This window comes from Oryctolagus cuniculus, chromosome 8, assembly GCF_051225735.1.
Source record: "Oryctolagus cuniculus isolate XC-2025 breed Fujian yellow rabbit chromosome 8, ASM5122573v1, whole genome shotgun sequence".
Taxonomy (NCBI): domain Eukaryota; kingdom Metazoa; phylum Chordata; class Mammalia; order Lagomorpha; family Leporidae; genus Oryctolagus; species Oryctolagus cuniculus.
Genome location: NC_142874.1, coordinates 59,295,522 through 59,315,681, shown reverse-complemented (window position 1 = coordinate 59,315,681; position 20,160 = coordinate 59,295,522).

Sequence of the window (20,160 nt, the reverse complement as noted above, 5' to 3'; positions counted from 1 at the left end):
GAGTAGATTTTAACTGAATTATGTCTATTCATATTAATAAATATTCTTCTATCAAATTTTTTGTTCTTTTTCTATTAAAGCATTGTCAAATTCTCTTTCTTTCATTTTCTTAAATTTCTCATTTTTCCATTTTGCATTATTTTGTCAAATTTTGTATTTTAAACTTATCAGGACATTTTTACTATAGTCTTAGAATTGATTATATATATGTGCATTGATTTGGTTCAAGTTTACATGTTGTTACACACTACACATACTGTAGATGCAGTTGAAAATATACAGAGAAACAGGACTGCTGTTGTACAAAGCTGTCCTGGTGGACTGTTTTTGGATATTCTTCTACCTTAATATTTAGTACTTTTAAAAAACAATTTTATTTTCTGTCACATTTTGAATCTGTGAATCAGAAATATGACAACACTCTGCTGGATGGGCCTTTCATTCAACGTGGCCTCAGGAAAGTTCATGCAGTGTGTGTTAGCTGGCTGGCAACCTTCCTGGAAGTTCTATGGGCGTTTCTTTCATATATATTCCTATAGTGCCAGCCTGGGGTTGGCTATATGATGTAGCTCAGTTAGAACTATTGTCTGAGCTTCATAAACATGTTGTTTATGTGTCTTAGCATGGTTGAACATCAGACTGACAGTACTAAGAAACTCAGATGGCACGTACAAGCCTTCTTATGATTAACCCTTTGAAAACTCAGAACATCACAACTGCAGAATTTTATTCATTAAAACAAACCACTTAGACCAGATGGGATTCAAAGTGGGAAGAGCGGGAGAAGAATTAGGTTGTATCTCTCTTTGGGAGCTGTAACAAAATTTGGAGTTACTGTTAATGTGCTGCCACTGAGCACAAAGTATTTACATATCTCCAACATGCAAACTTCACCTCTTATCAGACCCCAGAATGGTTTATTCCATTATTTTATTTGCTTAAATTCTAGTATATCAGCATCTAAAACAGGTCCAATTTCAGCTACTGATGAGAGTGTCTACAGGTAAAGTTCCTCAAATACAATTTCTTTTAATATTCAACAGTGTGACATACAGAGACTAGTGAAAAACCCAACTTTTCCGTGGGTACACAAAGGGCCTCAACGTACCATGATGATACGAGTGAGGATGATCTCCATTGCTATTCAACTGGGGAAAGTGGGAAAACATAAAGTCATTGCTCACATAAATTCTGAAATCCTGCTGGGCACCTGTTTTTGGTTATTCCTTGATTCAGGAATCCTGGAAACAGTTCTTCAACTTATTTGCCTCTGAGGACTGTGTGTCCTCAGAGACATTATATTTTTGGGAAACAAGCAATCCATGTTTATAACTAAGTAGACTTCACAAGTTGTTTCCTGCCTGCAGATATTTGAGGGAATAAGTAATTCTTTTACATTTGAAATGTTTCTATCTCAATAAAAGTTAATGTTTCTTTTGCCAATACAATTATTTTACAAACTTGTAGTGTTTCCTTGAAATCATTTGGGGATTCACTCCAGCAGACAATGACATAAGGATGAATGTCTTTAGGAGACACTTCCGTGGCATAAGTTGACAGTCATATTATTGTTATATAGTGACCTAAAATGCTTTTGCACATTTTTGTATGTAATTCTAATGTGTGTAACCTTTAAAAACGTTATGAAGACTTAATAGAGATTGTTCAACAAATAAATAATTTTTTACTTCCAAGGCAAAAAGATGAGATGAGAGAAAGCTCTCATCCACTGATTTACTCTTCCAGTGACTGAAACATCTGTGGCTGAGCAGGAAGATACCAGAGTCTACAACTTAATCTGGATGTCCCAAGTAGGTGGCAGGGACTTACCCACTTAAGCCATCACCTGCTGCCTCTGAGATGTGCACTGGCAGGAAGGTGGACTTGGAAGCAGAGGTGGAACTTGATCATAGGCACTCCAATATGGATGCAGGTATCCCAAGAAGTGAATTAACCAGTTTTACAATGATACCAGCCACCTTATTGACATTCTTTTTTATTAATAGAAAACTAATAAATACAAATTTAGAAAGTACAACTTTTGGATTATAGCGGTTATTCCTCCCATAACCACCCTCCCACCCTCAAACCATCCCATCTCCTACTCCCTTTCCTATCCCATTCTTCATTAAGATTCATTTTTAATTATCTTTATATATAGGAGATCAACTCTATACTAAGTAAATATTTCAACAGTTTGCACCCATTTTAATGAGTCTATTTCTTACTTCAAGAACTTATTGTCACATTGAGAATTTGAAAATAAGAAGCTTTCTTTATAAAATCTATCACTTTTTATTTGCCTTCTAAATTTTAGTTTAAAGTTAAGTTGTCCAATTTTTATGTTACTTCTCTCTACCAATATAATATTAACTGCTAAAAGAAGCCAGTTAGTGTCTCAAAATGTGTTTGGCACAAAGCAGAGATAAGCCATTAGATCAAACATATAACAACTAAAGATTTGGTGTCATATTTGTGAGTTCTCATTTCATTCACTGATTTTTCCATTAATCAAACTTTCATTTATTTTGGAAACTCAAAACAAATATATCTATAATTCTAATTTTTAATATTGAGGTGACTTTATTGAGCTTAATAGTAATCTGAACAATACTATACAGGCTAATCACATTTTTAAATATTAATTTTAGAAGTCATAGTTTTTTTTTGTTTTTTTTTTTTTTTTTATTTGACCGGCAGAGTTACATAGTGAGAGAGAGACAGAGACAGAGAGAAAAGTCTTTCTTCCATTGGTTCACCCCCCAAATAGCCGTTACGGCCAGCATGCTGTGCCGATCTGAAGCCAGGAGCCAGGTGCTTCCTCCTGGTCTCCCATACGGGTGCAGGGGCCCAAGTACCTAGGCCGTCCTCCACTGCCTTCCTGGGCCACAGCAGAGAGCTGGACTGGAAGGGGAGCAACCAGGTCTAGAACCCGGCACCCATATGGGATGCCGGCACCGCAAGCAGAGGATTAACCAAGTGAACCACGGTGCAGGCCCCATATTATTATTTTTTTTAATTAATTCTTTCTGTGCTGAGGGATGCCCTACTAAAGTCAATTGCTTCCTTGGATTTCTGTTGTTATATTCTAAGATGTCTACTCAATCCCAAGTATGTGACTTTTCCCGAAATATATCACTAACACATTTGAGGCTTATTTACAATTACACACAAAAATATTTATCTCTCCCTCTCTCAAACTCAAATTTAAAGGGTTAAATGCAAATATCCTTTAGGAAAAAGACATTTTTAATTAAATTTTTGATAAGGAATGATGATAAATTGACACTCACTTTTATTTTCTTGAACACTATGACACCTCTATGTTTCAAATCTAAAAATCTTGTCATTTGACACAAGGAATCAATTCCTTTATTGAACTTATGCCATTTAACTGAAAGCAGATAAGTGTAAATTAGAGAGCAAAACTAGGAGAACAGTATAATGCTCATGTTAAAATATTTCATTGTTCATATTACATCATTCAGAATTCAAAGACAATTTAAAAGAAATTCATTATTTAACCTTTTTATTTCTGAAAATAATATGAATTACTAAATGGAAGTATACATACATGTGTCTAAATTAGTATGTGTCCTTAAGTCAATATACACAAGATCATTTTAGCTGTAACTCATAGAATCTTTCAAATTTTCTAAAGCATTACAAGGTCTATGAAAATCTTTCCCTAAGTATTCAGGTTTAACGTGCAAATCATTGTACCATAGGAAATAAGTAAAAGTCTTCATCTACATATATTACTCTCTTGTAATTACCATGATGCTACATTTATTCATTTATAACATGTTTATGAGAATAAGCTGACTGAATATTTATGATTTATCCTCCCAACACCATTGATATGAAAGCAAAGGGATTTTTTTTTTTCTTCTTAGGAAAACACAGGATAGAAGGATTAACCCACGAGAACAAAAGGAATGAAGAGGGAGACATGTGTAGACAATAAATATGAATACATTTGGGGAAAGATGGAAATCAGAAGAAACCTGACTTTCTTAGCAAGTTGTAGGGTTCCACACCACAATAGACTGAAAGAGAACTGAGAAATAATTAACTTTGTCCCAATGGATTCCTGAAAGGCACAAACAGAACTTTAAACAATGAAGCCAGAAGCACTGTAGAAACTGGCAAAAGGACTATAATTTGAATGATGTAGTAAAAGTATTGTATTTCTTAGGTAAAGAGCAGAGGAACTGGTATTTTCTGCAGTAGAATAGGAATAGTCTTCATTTAATGAAACCACATACATTGTTGTGTAGGAGAAGCGCAGAACTATTAAAGAGAAAACTAGAAATCGGCATCTTCTTTGATGTGTTTGTCTCTGTCCACTTTTCCTTCTTATTCACAGAACAATAGCAACCAGAGGCATTTCTGTTTTTCTTTTAGGAGACATTAAGTAGCACCTGCGAAAAAGATACACCAACACTTACACTCTGGGAGGTTGGATACACAATAAAATGGCCTGATTGCTATGTGATTTTTCTTGAATCCAAAAGCAAACAATATCTGTGTATTTATGTGGAGATTGTCCTTCTTGCATATTAATCATTAAAATTTTCATTTTATAGCATATAAGAAATTGCCCCCCCCTCCATTCTATGTTGAATTCCATCACATTATCCACCTTTACATTGTTCAATGTTTGTGCAAAAGTCTGAAATTATTCCTTTTAATGCATTTGATTGCTGGTCTATTGTCTCTACCCCAATAGGATAAAAACTGATGAGTGTGGAACTCTGCATGCCTTATTCATTACAAAAATGTAGGATAGAGAACACGGAGAGTGAGAACAGCAGTAACAATTTGGGTATTATTTTAGAAACAAAAGATTTCTAGTTGAGACTTGAATGAAGAGCAAGGCTGGTCTTACAAATTTATGAGTAGATGAGATAATCAGGATTAATGGAAAACAAAATGAAAAAGTTCTAAGGCATGATCCTACAAATAAACCAGTGAGTAGAGTGAACAAATTGAAAAGCAACAACAACAACAACAACAAAAGACTAGAAAAGAAGTAAATTGAGATATAGAGCTGAAATTTCATACATGAAGTCTTCAAGATGGGTCTGAATTCAGATTATTTTTATCCAAAAATTATGTTACATTGTTACATTTGTTTTGGTACTTTGTGATTTAATATTTTCTTGATTGTATATCTAAACAATCCAGAAAGTAACATCCCTTCCTGTTTTTAGAAAGTAAATGCAAATTTCACCCAGTAATTTTGGTATTCTCCACTAAGTTGATGATGTATTTTTATCCATCCTTACAACATCTCCTGGCCTAGGATAAATTGACAGTGGCAGCACACCATCATAATTCCATTATCACATTTGAGGCTGTACTAATAGCATGCATTCCCTTCTCTAATTTTTCATAGTAGCATCAAATTGCAAGCTGGAACAATTTATGAACAATCTGAGACACTCTGACTTGCTAAGACTTACCCATTTCATTTGTTGCAACAGTGTGGAATTTATGTTCTGAGGGAAATACATCCCAGGCAGTTGGAAAATGGATTCACTGAAGATCACTATAAGCATTTATTTTTCAAAGAAAGATAATATAATTCAAAATATTATGGTTACTGAGGAGTTGTCAAGGCCTTAAAGTAGAATATGCTAGTGACCGTCTTGACCAAAACTTCACCATGGTCTAAAGTATGATCATTACAAATGGTTATTAGGAACAATAGTGCTTCTTGTTCTGTATTGGACAGCTTGTGGATTCTTCCCACAATAGTGAAAGTGAAGCAGTAGAATTTCCCATAAAGTTTATCTGAAATTAGAAATTCCCAAATATCATCCCAGACAAAATCCTCTGCCTACTGCCCACAACCAACAACATAAGTGCCATCATTTCTGTGATACACTGCATGTTGATCTCAAAAGCAGAATCTACCCCAAGGCAATAAGCCTAATAGTTTCTTTTTGCTGCACCTCTCTGGAGCCAGATGTTAGCCCTCTGTAATGTACAATTTTGTGGATTCAGGCACTGAAAAGGCTGAAAAAGTGGCAGGAAATAAAAGAAATCACATCAAAGCTCAAATCTGATGATATGTGGTTTGCCCTGAGGACTCGCTTGCTTTCGAGGGAGGACATAGGAGTAATTGGAAGATTTTTTTTAAAGGTATACTGTAATGAAAATAAGAGACTGAACTACATCGGTGTAATGCTAGGGTTTTCCACTTCACAGATCATTTCCTAAAACGGGATATCCTTGCGTGGAACAGTGCCCTGTGTGTCCTTTCTGGCTTAGTAAATTATTGTAGTAACTGGAAATTTCAGCTCTGTGAATTTGACTCCTGAAAGTAGCTTCTGTTATGTAAACTGTAACTTTAGAAGCTGTGCCCAAAGAAAAAAGTCGTCTTAGTGGACGAGTTGCCCAGTTCCCATAATAAAGTTTCAGTTAACCTGCCATTCTAGAATTCATGATTTTCAATATTCTTACCTGCATGGAGTCATTCATGAAAGCAGTATTGTGGAGGCAAACACAGAAGGATTTCCACGTTGAAAAATGAAACTTCCATAAGAAAAAATGACTTGTGTTCTGAGACTATAAAATATTGATATATAAACACTAAATTCATAAAGTTAATAAGATATTGTAGATCATCAAAAGACCTGAAATTAATAGGAAAAAAAGAGTGCTTATGATGCATCCAAACATTTCAAAATATAATGAAAAAAGGGAAACTAAGAGAAATGCAAATACAGTTGCATGGCTTTCTGATAGTCATATATTTTATTATTATTATTTTTAAAATTTATTTGAGAAGGGCAGAGAAAGACAGACTGACTGAAAGCTCTCATCAGCTGGTTCACTCCCTCATCTGCCCGCAACAATCAGGCTTGGGCCAGGCTGAAGCCAGAAGCCAAAAGGAACTCAATCCTATAGATGGCAAGAACCCCGGCTATCTGAGCTGTTAGCTGCTGCCTCGTAGGGTTTTCAGTAGCCGGAAGCTTGAGTTAGGATTGGAGTTGAGGCTGGCACCATGGCTCACTTGGCTAATCCTCCGCCTGCAGCGCCGGCATCCCATGTGGGTGCCGGGTTCTGGTCCCTGCTGCTCCTCTTCCAGTCCAGTTCTCTGCTGTGGCCGCAGGCAGTGGAGGATTGCTCAAGTGCTTGGGCGCCTGCACCCATGTGGGAGACCGGAAGGGGGCGCCTGGCGCCTGGCTTCGGATCAGCACAGTGCCAGCTGTGGCGGACATTTGAGGGGTGAAGGAACAGAGGAAAGACCTTTCTTCTGTCTCTCTCTCTCTCTCACTGACTAACTCTATCTGTCAAATTAAAAAAAAAAAAATGGAGTTGAGACTCAAACCCAAAAACTGATATGGAATGTGGGTTAGTTAGCTAAATGCCCACTCCTTGTATACCTTTTTAAAAAATATTTATTTATTTATTTGTAAGTCAGAGTTACACAGAGAGAAAATGAGAGGCAGAGAGAGAGGTCTTCCATCTGTTGGTTCACTCCAAAATTCGTCACAATTGTCGGGGCTGGGCTGATATGAAGCCAGGAGCTTCTTCCAGGTCTCCCACATGGATGCAGGGACCCAAGGACTTGTGCCATGTTCAACTGCCTTCTCAGGCCATAGCAGAGAGCAGGATGGAAAACAGAGCAGCCCGGACTCAAACCAGCGCCCATATGGAATGCCGACACGGCAGGCTGTGGCTTTATCCGCTATGCCACAGTGCCAGCCCCTCCTTGTATATTGTTATTTGCTTAACTGATCAAAGGAATCTGAGTCAGCCTCTGAAAGAGGTAGGCACTGAGCTAATCATACAGACAAATGACTAGCCCTAATTAACTCTCAAAGACCCACACATTTAGTATATATGTCTATGACACTTATATGAGGCCAGCAGAATTCACACCAGGCCATCTGTTTCCGAGCTGTCTCTGAACTTTCTTGGTATATACAGAGACACTGCTACTGCTATATCACACACACACCTTCCCCTTTCCTATCCAGCACTTCTATGCCTGTGTCTCTCATTTTTTTTTTACAAGTAGAATAAAATCCACTCAGCCTCAAAGTCTTTTATCAGTTGGATTTCCTCAGAACTTTTGTATTCGCTTTCTTATTTATCCTTGAAATTTCTGCTTTTTATGTATTAAAAAAAGTTCATTCACTTCACTCAGATCTCAGTTCAAATGCTACTTCATCTTGGAAATCTTCCCTTAAGCACCATCATAAAATATCACCATCTCCTTCCACCTTCATTGCTCTTCTCTCATTATCATTTTTTTTAAAAAAATCTTTTTGAAGGCATGCAAATCCTGAAATTATTTTCAGCTACTCATTTGATTGCTAGATTTTCACATCACCACCATTGATACCAAAAATTCATTACTCTAAGAATTCTGTCTGTCTTCATTCATTGTAAGAATATGCAACACAGATCAGGCACTTGATAAATATGTGTTGAATTAGCACACACACAAACACATACACATACATCTTTATTTATTATTGCATTCTCCATTTGTTAGTCTGTTGCATGCATGAAATATTTCTTACTTTTGGCAATATAAGTTTGGTACGAGTAGCAGTTTGAAAATAGTTTTGGCAAAAACAATATCTAGTCATGTAAATAAACTAGATATGAAACTGATGTGTTAATTGCATACCTTTCCGAAACAAAGTGAGGTGTTACATAGCAGAAAAGGGGACAATTTTTGCCCTCAGTCGCACTGTTTAAATTTCCCTATTGCTAGCTGAGTGATTTGAAAAAGTTGTCTTCTTTGAAACTCTCTTTTATCTAAAAAGTGAAAAGTGTGTAATAATATACTTTTCAAGCTGTGAGAATTACATGAATTAATTATAGAGACCTGTATATCAAAAAGCTTTCTGATACAAAGTTGATATTCAATAAATATTTCTTTCTTTATTTCCACCTTTGCCTTTTTTCCTCAGGCTAATCAAAGTTCCAAGCTGAACTAAAGTCAGAATTCTAATTTGCATTAGGCCTACAGGTTGATGCCGGATAGGCCTGAAGGTAAACCATTTTGCCTCAGGCCTCTCAGGCAAGCATCATTGTAGCTGACTGCCTTAAAAATGTTGGATTTATAAATGCAACTATAACAAAGAATGGTCATTAAGTTAATGTCTACATCTTAATTTAAGAAAGCTAATTCAATTGTGAAAAAAGGCTATTGTTTTAATGTCTGGTTTTGGAAGACACAAGGAAGAGTAAAAATGCTTTGAAAAATCACGTACATCCTTGAGTTTTTCAAATGTAGTTTTATAAGATAAACTCTACAGTTTTAAAAATTGTTTTATAGCCCTTGATATGTTTGAATGTTTTTTTTTAAACTTTTATCTATTTGTTTCTTTTATCTATTTGTATTACTAAATCTCAAAAGACTTGTAATATTCTTCATAGAAAAGAGGGTTTTTGGAATTATTTTTCTTTCAAATTAATTTCCTGGTTTCCTATATTATTCATTTCAAATTCTATTTTTTTAATTTTCTACTTTTGTTTTTCTTTCTTTTTTAAAAATTAAACCTATTAATATAAGTACCAAGTTCCAAAGGGTGCCCATTTATGTTAGCTAATTGGCTTTATTCAAAAGGAAAACAAACTTTTTTATATAGCCTGTCTTTTATATGTTTATGACAGGAGGTAGTTTTGCAACTTGAAGGGAGGCATCTATGGAAGTTAGGCTCCTACCCTGAGCTGGAAACTGGAAGAAAGAGGCCCCAGCATCCTTGGTGATTGCAGTACAAAGAGATGGTCCTTCAGACAGTCATCCCTAGGTTGTAAATCTGATAAGGGGCTTACTAAGCTGTTACAAAAATTTTCAAACAGATAAAAGAGACAAAGAAACTACAAGTTTTCTAAAACAAATACTTTAAAAAAGTTGAGGCAAAGTCTCTTCTGTTATTTTCTATTGTGAGCATTAAACCCATTTTCAGTTTGTATTTGCCATTACTGATGAACACTGTAGAGATTTTTCTGAGAGGCAGCTTTGCCAGGGGCTTTCCACGCTGCCTCCACAGGCCAACATTTCAAGCCTCAGGTGAGGAACATTAATTGAAATAGATCTCAGGAGAAAAATAGCGTGGATCCACTGGAGAGTCTGTCTGCGAAACATAACTGATATTAACTTAAGCAAAAAAGGAAATATGACACACAAATTTCCATTGTGGAACAGATCAGAAGACTTTCTGAAGAGTTATTATTAAAGGAAGGCACCAGGATGTTTCCTTAATTCTGACTTATTAGGTAAAGAGGAAAGCCTGGAACCTGATTTTTTGGAATATCACAGCTGAAGGGATTCCAATACACGTGCATTGGGAAACACACTGTCAGAGCGCTCTGTTAAAGCCATGAGAGCTGGAGGAAAATGAGAGGAAATGTGCACGATTCTATCTTGAAAAAGTAAACTGCTGGCTGGACACACAAGGCATATTAGAAATGAGAATGCAAATATGAAACTCAGGCAAGGAGAATCTAGACTCACAAGGTGAGAAAGTATGAATACATTCAAGCCACATCAGATTTAAAAAATGTAAAAAATGATCCACAGAAACTCTTGTTCCTCTGCTTTACTACAATAGTAATTGATAGTGCTTGCCATTATCCTTTCAAATAGTTTCCTTCTACATTTTGATATCTTAAGAAGCATTTGGGGCTACAGTGCCAGTGTCTCACATGGGCCCCAGTTCGAGTCCCAGCTGCTCCACTTCCAATCCAGCTCTCTGCTGTGGCCTGGGAAAGCAGTAGGAGATGGCCCAAATGCTTGGGCCCCTGCACCTGCGTGGGAGTCCTGGAAGAAGTTCCTGGCTCCTGACTTCGCATCAGCTCAGCTCTGGCTATTGCAACCAACTGGGGAGTGAACCAGCAGATGAAAGGTCTCTCTATCTCTGCCATTGCCTCTCTGTGTAACTCTTTCAAATAAATAAATAAATCTTTGAAAAAAAAAAAAAACAAAGAGAAACCTTTGCCTTTTATCAATTGTTTTCTACTGATTCTTTTTTTTTTTAATTATTAATTTGTATTCCTTTGCCTCCAAACACAGACATCATCCAAGACTAACTGTTGAGATTTCTGCAGTTTTACTTTTAAATTTCTTCCTCAGAATGCTGATAACTGATCATAAATCAATTTCTCACCAGTAAGTATTACAGTGGTTTTGATCAATGGCTTTGTTATTAGTCTTGCTCATCAGATGTATTATGAATCTTTGGTGAGTATCACACAGTGGTGGTCCAGGGGAAAAAAATGTCCAAGGACTTAAATAGAGGAGATGAACTATGATCTTGTGGGAAAGAAGTAGTAGGGACGTTGGACAGATAACTGTAAAATTCTGATGAAGTGAGAACTAATGTTCATAGAGATCAGAGGAATTTTCACATATTGAAGGAGATATGTTCCAAAGCTTAGAGGTCCATTAAACAAAATTCATCAAATTGGAAACTCCTGGAGAAGAGGAGAGAACACGACATGCGAGGGTGACAGCTCTAAGTGAAGACATGTGAATAATACAAGAAGACAAGAGAAGTTCAAGATCAGAGCTTTTCAGCTCTCAAATTGCTAACGGTGTGACCTGTAATTTGTTCTCTAGTGAGAGACTGATACTTGCAAGTTTCTGTCCAGTTCTGAAATTCTATGAATCTATAGCCAAATAATGTAAAGACTTTATGTTTGAGTTGTGTACTTAAGGCAGTGTAATTCTTAAGGTTAATTCACAATTTCATAGAGTTATGCCCACTTAGAGCTGATTTGAAATGGTTCTATGAATCAGTGGGTTGATAATGCTTTAGCTCCTGGTTTCAACAATAAGTTTCTGAGGATCAAATACAAAATTGAATCCTAGTAGTATTCCTTCAAGAGCTTTAGAAAAGTGTGTCCTGATTGTTAACACATCAGGAGTACACACACATTTAGAAGAGTCAAAAGTCAACATCAAAAGAAGAGCAGGCAGATGTTTTCATCTTCTGTGTTGGTTTTTACGGGTAAATATTATGTTAAGCTTGAAGAAATCTAGTCTACTTTTCTATTTTAATCATATGATCAATCCATGATCATATAGTGAGCTCACCTATCTGCCTGCTCTTCTTTTTATCTATTTGTTCTTTGATTTCTATCTCACTTCTATACCTTCATGCAGTGTTTGCTTTGCGATTCCCGAAACTTACTCAGAAACTGGAAAGTGTCATGCCACTATACTCATAAGGCTCTCTATTTTTAAATATGGAACATTTTACATGTTCTGTTATTACAGAATATAGGAAGGACTTCATTGTGTCTTAGAACTGGAAATCATCATTGAGTGAAAATCGTCAAGAAAGTTCTATAATAAAGGCGTTTATTAATTTTTGTATGCATTTTATAATTACATTGGGGACATAGTAATTCTTTCCACTGTACCTGCCCTCCCACCCCTCTCCCATCCCTCCTCCTCTTCCCTCTCCTGTTCTCTGTCCTGTTTTTCACTAAGGTCTATTTTCATTTAACTTTATATACAGAGGATTAACTATTCTAGGTAAAGAATTCAATACTTAGTATGAGAAGAAAAAGAAAGAAAGAAAAATAAACACAACAACAACAACAAAAACTGTTCTTCAACAGTCCAGACAAGGGCTGTCCAAAGTTATTGCATTTTAAAGGAGATTTTGCTTCTTTTTCTCTTTCCTCTTTTCCCTTCCTTCCTCCACCTTCTTTCTTCTTAAAAACTTAATTATCTTTAAAGAAGAACCGAAGAATGACACGTTTTGCAAGCTCTTAGACGTAGCTATAACTTATGAGACATAGAATATCTTCCACTTAATATACTAAAAGGAAACTATTGTGCTCTGTAGTGAAGAGAAGGATAATTACTTGTTATGAAGGAGACAAAAGCATGGTGTCTGTGACAATAATTTGAAAGCAACATGGCAAGTGGGTATTGGTCTTGCATAAGGTTTACTGGTTATGCCACTGTAGAGACAATGTGAAAAAAAAGAGAGAGAGAAAGGTTTTTTGAATGGGAAGTAGGAGATATACTGCTAAGTCCATCTTTATAACTACAGAGAATTATTGGTCCCTGTTAAAACAAAGACAAGGTTCAGGTGTATTTGCAGTGTGAAGGTTTGCAAGCAATTATTCTTGCAGAGCTTAGGGAGTTCTCTGTTTTCTCTATTAAAAAAGAGAGTCAAGTCACTTCCTGAGCAGTTCATTATGGACAGTTCACTCTTTTCCTTTTAGTATCCTGATTCAGTGATTTATTTGGGTCCCCTAACACTCATTCCTTTATTTTTTCACTGCTCCACTCCATGATGCTACACTGTTTTCCTATTTTCATACTTTAATTATTCCTCGTTTCAGCAGAAAACATTCTGATGTTCCAATCTGCCTTAACTCAGCATCAGTAATTCATTTATTCTCCCATAAATATTTATCACACTTCTTCTCTGCAACAATTCCTGCGCTCAGCAGTGAGAATACATATTGAACAAGACTTGGGTGATCCCTGTTCTTACATAGTTTAGGGAATTCAGTGTATGGAAAATATTAAGCTGATAATATTCATAAAATTGATAACTGTTAGGAACAGGAAAGTACAAATATCCTTATAACATGTAATTTGTGGATGTTATCTTGTTAAGGAGTCAAGGAATGACTTGAATAGATTTTTAAGGTCAGATGTGAAGGGCATCTGGGAAAGAAGAGTCAAACAAATGTGATTATTGTAGGAAACTGGTGAAAACATCTTAAATGAGCATTCCTTTAGTTATATTCAAGGCATTAAAACATGGAGTGTTTTAGTTCTTTTAGTTCTTAAACTAAATGAGAAGAGTAACATATTTTTGGTATAATTATAGAATACTTCTATATCAAAAAAAGGCAATCATTGACAACTGTCAACTTAAAGAGTATGTGACTCTTAACAAAGTCATGCTGTGTTTTGGGTCTCAGTTTTATCCTTCACTCTTGTTTTTCATGCATTTGTATTTCTAGGTGCTAATGGGATTTCAAAATCAATGTATTCATAAGTAATTAGTCATAGAATTATAAAAGTCTAGAGTTCATTTCTCTTCCTTCTCTTCAAGTAATCTAGACCTGAAAATGCACAATCATCTTTAATCTTCTCTACTTCTTTCTTTCACTATCCTGGTTTCCAGTCAGGTTTACATTTCTCCAGGCACATTTCATCTCTCTAAGCTATCTCTAACCTACCTCCTTTTCACCCTGACATGACAACTTTTTATGGCACATGTTTATATTAACTAACTGTAAAGAGTGAATTTGACTCTGTCATAATCAGAATATCTTGATGAGCTTATTATTGGCTAGAGAATAAATAAATTATGTATAAACTCCAATTTAATTAATAGCTCTATTTAGTCATATGTATTTAATGATATGCAAATAGTTAGCACCTTTCTTTGCTCTAAAATTTGACCATTCCTCCATGTTTTTGCTTTTGCTTTACATATGCCTTAGAATTGCCTCCCTATCTCACTTCTGCATGTCTAAATATTGCTTATCTTTCCAGACAGCACTCAAATGTTGCCTTATTCATGATTCTCAAAGCTAGCATATAACAACCTGATAAACTGGTAAGAGAAATGAATAATTACATATAGAGAAAGGTAAAGGAATTCTTCAATGAATTACTTAAAAATGTTAATATATTTGATAATATGTGGAACTAAAGAAAAACAAAGAATGGTATGGAAAAGACTTTTAGTTTATGTTTGCAGCAAACTTGTCCTTAATTCTAAGAATCAAAGAATAATTTCATTAGGTATCTAAGCAACTAATAGAAATCAAAGTAACAGGCACACAAAATTAAACTCTTCATTCTGAATATAAATAAAAATATTAAAATCGTAGAGTCCTATCTGTTTGCCTTAATACTAAAATATTGTAAATAAGGAAAAAGAAAGTATTGCATCTAGCACTCAAAATTGTGAAGGCAAAAAATATAAAATGAAACAGGAAAGAAAGGAGACAGGGTTTGGACTGGAAGAAAAACACAATGATGAAAATTCAAGGAAACTTTAAAAAGATTAAGGATCCAAGACAAACCACACATCTAACCACAATTATGTTTAATTCATTTTTGTTAGAAAAGCTGAGTCACTATTGCCAGGTTCTGAACTTTCAGTGGTGCCAGGATGTCTTGAAGTTGATCTTTAGTCCAGTAAATCATTTATTTTAGCAAAGACATAATAGTTTCCAGAATTTCCACAACAGGCATGAGTAATTCTGGAATACTATGTATACTCCACACACACACAGGACTTCACATTCATATACTACATGTATTTTTCAATTTACTAGCATAAAGCTACATAGATGAAAAGTTATATAATATATATACTAATTATACTAATAGAAAATTGTACATATATAGAAATACACACATGGATTTACATTTTTTCTTCATTAAATCAAATTTTGCATGTTTTTAAGTATGGATGTATCTTAAATAAACATATTAGATAGCAAGGAAAATTCATTTTCTGTTCTAGTTTTGATCATGATTAAAAACACCATTTAACTTCTTTTTTAAAAAATGACAATTTTCAAAATGATAACATTATGATAGTTGGAGATATAAATAGCTGTTCCTTATCCATAGTTTAGCTTTGTATAGTTTTCAGTTACCTATGATTTAAAGTATTAAAAGGAAAATTCCAGCAATACATAATTTATGCTATTTAAATTGCATGATGTTCTGAGTATCTTTGTGAAATCTCGTTCAGTCTTGTTCCATCCTTTCTGAAACATGAAACACCCTTTTCTTTACTGTATCCACATTCTGGATAGTACCCTTGTGTCCATAATGTAATAGCTATCTTTTTTTAATTGGATAGACTATATTGTGTCTCAGTACTTGTTTTATACTGCCTACATCATCTCATCATTTGGGCATTGTGCCATTTGGCATCATTAAAATAAGAGGAATTAGTATGCTACAAAACAATTTGAGAAGGGGCTAGAGAGTACAATCACACAACTTTCATTATTGTATAATGTTACAACTTTTCTGTTTTATTATGTTATTATGCTAATCTCTTACTGTCTCTGGTTTATAAAGGATAGTTTATTATAAGTTTGCCTGTATAGGAAAAAAATAGTATATACTCCCATAGGTTCAGTACTATAGAGGTTTTAGGCATCCACTGGTAGTCTCGGACTGCATCCCTCATGGATAACTGGGTAGTAATTAACCCACTTTTTCAGTTTGTTCTTATAGCCATTGTAGATATTATGTTATATTTCATACACATATGAGAAGTTAAATATTATACTTTTTTCCTGTTAGAAAATATATAAAACTGGTAAAACATTATTTCTAGAAGGACTTTGGTAGTTAACTACAGTAAAACAATCCACTGTAATGAAATACATTCTGGAAAAAAATTGGAGAGTCTTTCAATCGTATAAATTTATTCTAATGCCTTTTATTGATAAGTGTTCACTAATTTTGAAGCTATCAGCAGTTCAAAACACTTGAGAAATTTAAACATAAGAATTCACAATGTAATCATGGCTACTTAAGAGCTCATATAATCACACTGTCAATCATGACAACAAATACTCATTTCAGTAGATTTCAGTGTCAGTAGCATTGGGTTGAGAATCTGTTCAATTTTCCTCTTTATAGCCAGATATAAATAACCCATACAAATCTAGGAGAGAGGAAATCTCAAGTAGTTCCTTTTAGGTAGTCTCTTGAGCTAGATTTTTGTAGAAAAAAGAATTCTACTTTTAGACAACATCCACAATCACCAGTTTTATGATATGTTAGTTGATTTCAGTATGAAAAATCTTAATGAAAAGAACTTTTATATAAAGAAATGGAATAACGATACATACGTATTGCACTGTGATTTTTATATCGGATGAAATTTTACTAAGGTGAAAGTTATTTGACTATGTCTTTACAACACTTTTCAAAAGTCAGTAGTGTTTGTTTATATCTAATTAATATGTAAATGAACATATATATTTATAACAACTAGCAAGAAGGAGTAATATGTCTAAAAATGTGTAAGACATTTAAAGTATCTCACAAATATTTATGAAACATGTTATCAACAGTAATATGCACCATATGCTGAGGAAAACTTAATTACTTATTTTATAGATAAAAAATATCTAAAATGGCCAATATTTTATAAAACATTCTCAACCTTGTTAATCAATAGAGAAAATCAAACTAAAATCAGAGGATAGTTCAATTCACTCATCACAATCATTAACACTTAAAGATATTGAAGAAGTATAAAATGGTATAATTTTATAAATATATATGTTATAAGTATATAATGATATGATTTTAAAAATTATATCTCATGTGTACATTTGTTCAACAATCTTGCTTAATTTAGTAATATATTCTAAAAATAGTTGCTTACATATTTTAAATATTTATTTGAAAGGGGGAAGGACAGAGAGACATAGAGAGAGGAAAATCTCCCATCCATTGATAAACTCCTCAAATGAATACAATAGAGCCAGGTCATTCCAAAGCTGAGAGCCAGGAACTCCATCTGGATTATGTACATGGGTGGAAGAAGCCCAAATACTTGAACCATCCTTGGTTGCCTTCCCAGAAGCATTAGCAAGAAGCTGGATCAGAAGTTGAGCAGTCAGGACTTGAACTAGCCCTCCAATATGGGATGTGGCATTGCAAGTGGTGGCCTACCCATCTGTGCCACATCACTGGCCGTTCATTACATACTATTTTGTTCATTGTTTAAAATATTCATGCTATATTTCTCCTGAAAATAACCAAATAATCAAGAAAACACATTTAAATTATATGTGAAAGTCACTCACGTTCCCTCCATTAAAAATGCTCCTGAGAGCTGGTGTTGTGGCACAGTGAGTAAAGTTGCTGCCTGCAGTGTCGGCATTCCATACGGGCACTGCTTCAAGACCTGACTGTTCCATTTCCCACACAGCTCCCTGCTAATGCATGTGGGAATGCAGCAGAGGATGGCTCAAGAGCTTGGGCCCCTACACACCCAAGGGGGACCCAGAGGAAGTTATGGGCTCATGGCTTTGGCCTGGCTCAATCCTTGCCGTTGTGATCATTTGGGGAGTGAACCAAAGAATTCTCTTTCTTTCCTCTCTCTCTCTCTTTCTCTCTCTCCTTCTCTCCATAACTGCAATTCAAATAAATACATGTCTTTTAAAAAATGTTCTCAAAAGATTGAATTTACTTTTGCAACACGGATTCAATTTACTTTTAAACTACGTATATATTCAGATTATGTTTATTCATATGAGATTGTGATGTCATTGACATAAGGTGATAGTGAATGCCAAGGGTGAGTTTACACACTCAGTAATAGCCAATCCTACAGAAACTTGTAGAAAACAAGGTCTAAAAACAAACGAAAATTAAGTTTTATCAGATTTCCAGAATTACTATATCATTGGACATGTAGTAGAAGTTTGCCTTTAAATTTTGCAGTGGGATAAATGTGTTTATTTAAAATTCTTATGTTGAAACTCTAAACCCCAAGGTATTTGCTGGTAAGGCCTTTGGAAATTAAATTATGAATATGGATCCCTTATAAATGGGGTTAGTACATTTAAAGAGGAGATGATGGAGTGTCTCTCTCTCACTCTTTATCTTCCATATGAAATTATGGTGCAAATATAACCACATGTAAATAAAAATATGGTTTATCACCAGATACTGTATCACTGCAACCTTAATCTGAACTTCTAGAATACATAACTGAAAAATAAATATTTGTTTCAGTCATTCAGTTTATGGTAATTTATTTCAGCAGCCCAAATTAAGACAGAAATTAGTACTAAATATTGGGAATTTTGTTCCAACAAATACCAGACATTTGGAAGTGGTTTTGGAAATGAGTAGGTGGTAGAGTCTATGGTAGGCAGGAAGTGGGCATGAAGGGCATGCAAGAGGTCAAGATTGTTGGAAAGACATTTTTCAGTGATTCTGGTTCAGAAAATCAAGAGGAGAACTGCAGAGACTGTCTACTCACTCAGAAAACACAAAAGCCATCATGTTGGTAGAGATCTATATAGAAAAGGCCATTTTGATGAGGTCCCAGACAAAATTGAGCAGCTCCCAATGGGGAACTGAAGGACATTTGATACTTGTTACAAAGTGGCAAAGAAAGTGGTTGAATTTTGCTTGCATTACTGCATTTTGTGGAAGGTAACAATTGCAATCAGTGATACTGGATATCTGGAGGAAGAAATTTCTAAACAAATGTTAAAACACATTTTGGTTTCTACATACTGTTTATAGAAAAATTTTAAATAAATTCTTTAAATATGGAATGTTAATTGAAAAGGAATTAGTACTTGAAGAAATTGAAAAATTATCACTATTCATATTTCATATTGTGAAGAATGAGACAGTGTTTTAAGAAGAGAACATTAGGGGGTGGCAAAATATCCCTTCATAAGGAAATTATTCTGGATAAAAACCATGGAATTAATCATCCAGTTTAATCAGGAAAACTGTCAGTTTTAATTGAAGAGGAAGGAAAGAAGAAATGAAGGCTGATTGTATGATTTACTGCAATTTTAATCACAGGCTCAAAGAGCTATTTGCTTGTGGATGTGCTCTATTTTTAAAAAATAAGGAAAGATTGACCCCTGAAGTAATTCCAGGATCATCAATCATCCTCTTTGTGTTTAAAAGGAATGGAGAGAGCACCTTGATTTCAAGAGGCTAGACAATCATTACTCAAAGTCCTAGAGGCTCTGAGAGAGTTTGAATCTCGATTGGCCACAGAAAATTCAGGAGGTAGTAGTACCACCAGGGGAGTATCCGTGAGGTGGGAGTGCCACTATAGTGGCATGGAGAACAAAGGAAAAGAGATCATGTGCACACTTCATATCTGTGTCTTGCCTTGTGAAGTTGGAGATTTGCTTGGGACACATCAGTCCTTCCTTCTTTTCTATTTCCCCCTCTAGGAATTAGAATGTTAATCCTATACTTATCCCACTATTGTGTTTTGGAAGTATATAATTTGTTTAGTTTCATGGGTGCACAGCTAGAGAGGAGTTAGATATGGGATGGGTTGTACCTCAAGTCTCACCCACATCCAATTTTGATGACATTTAGATGCCACATGGGACTATAGATCTCAGAGTTAATATCTGACGAGTTAAGGCTTTCTGTTCTAGACCCTGTCTAGCCCA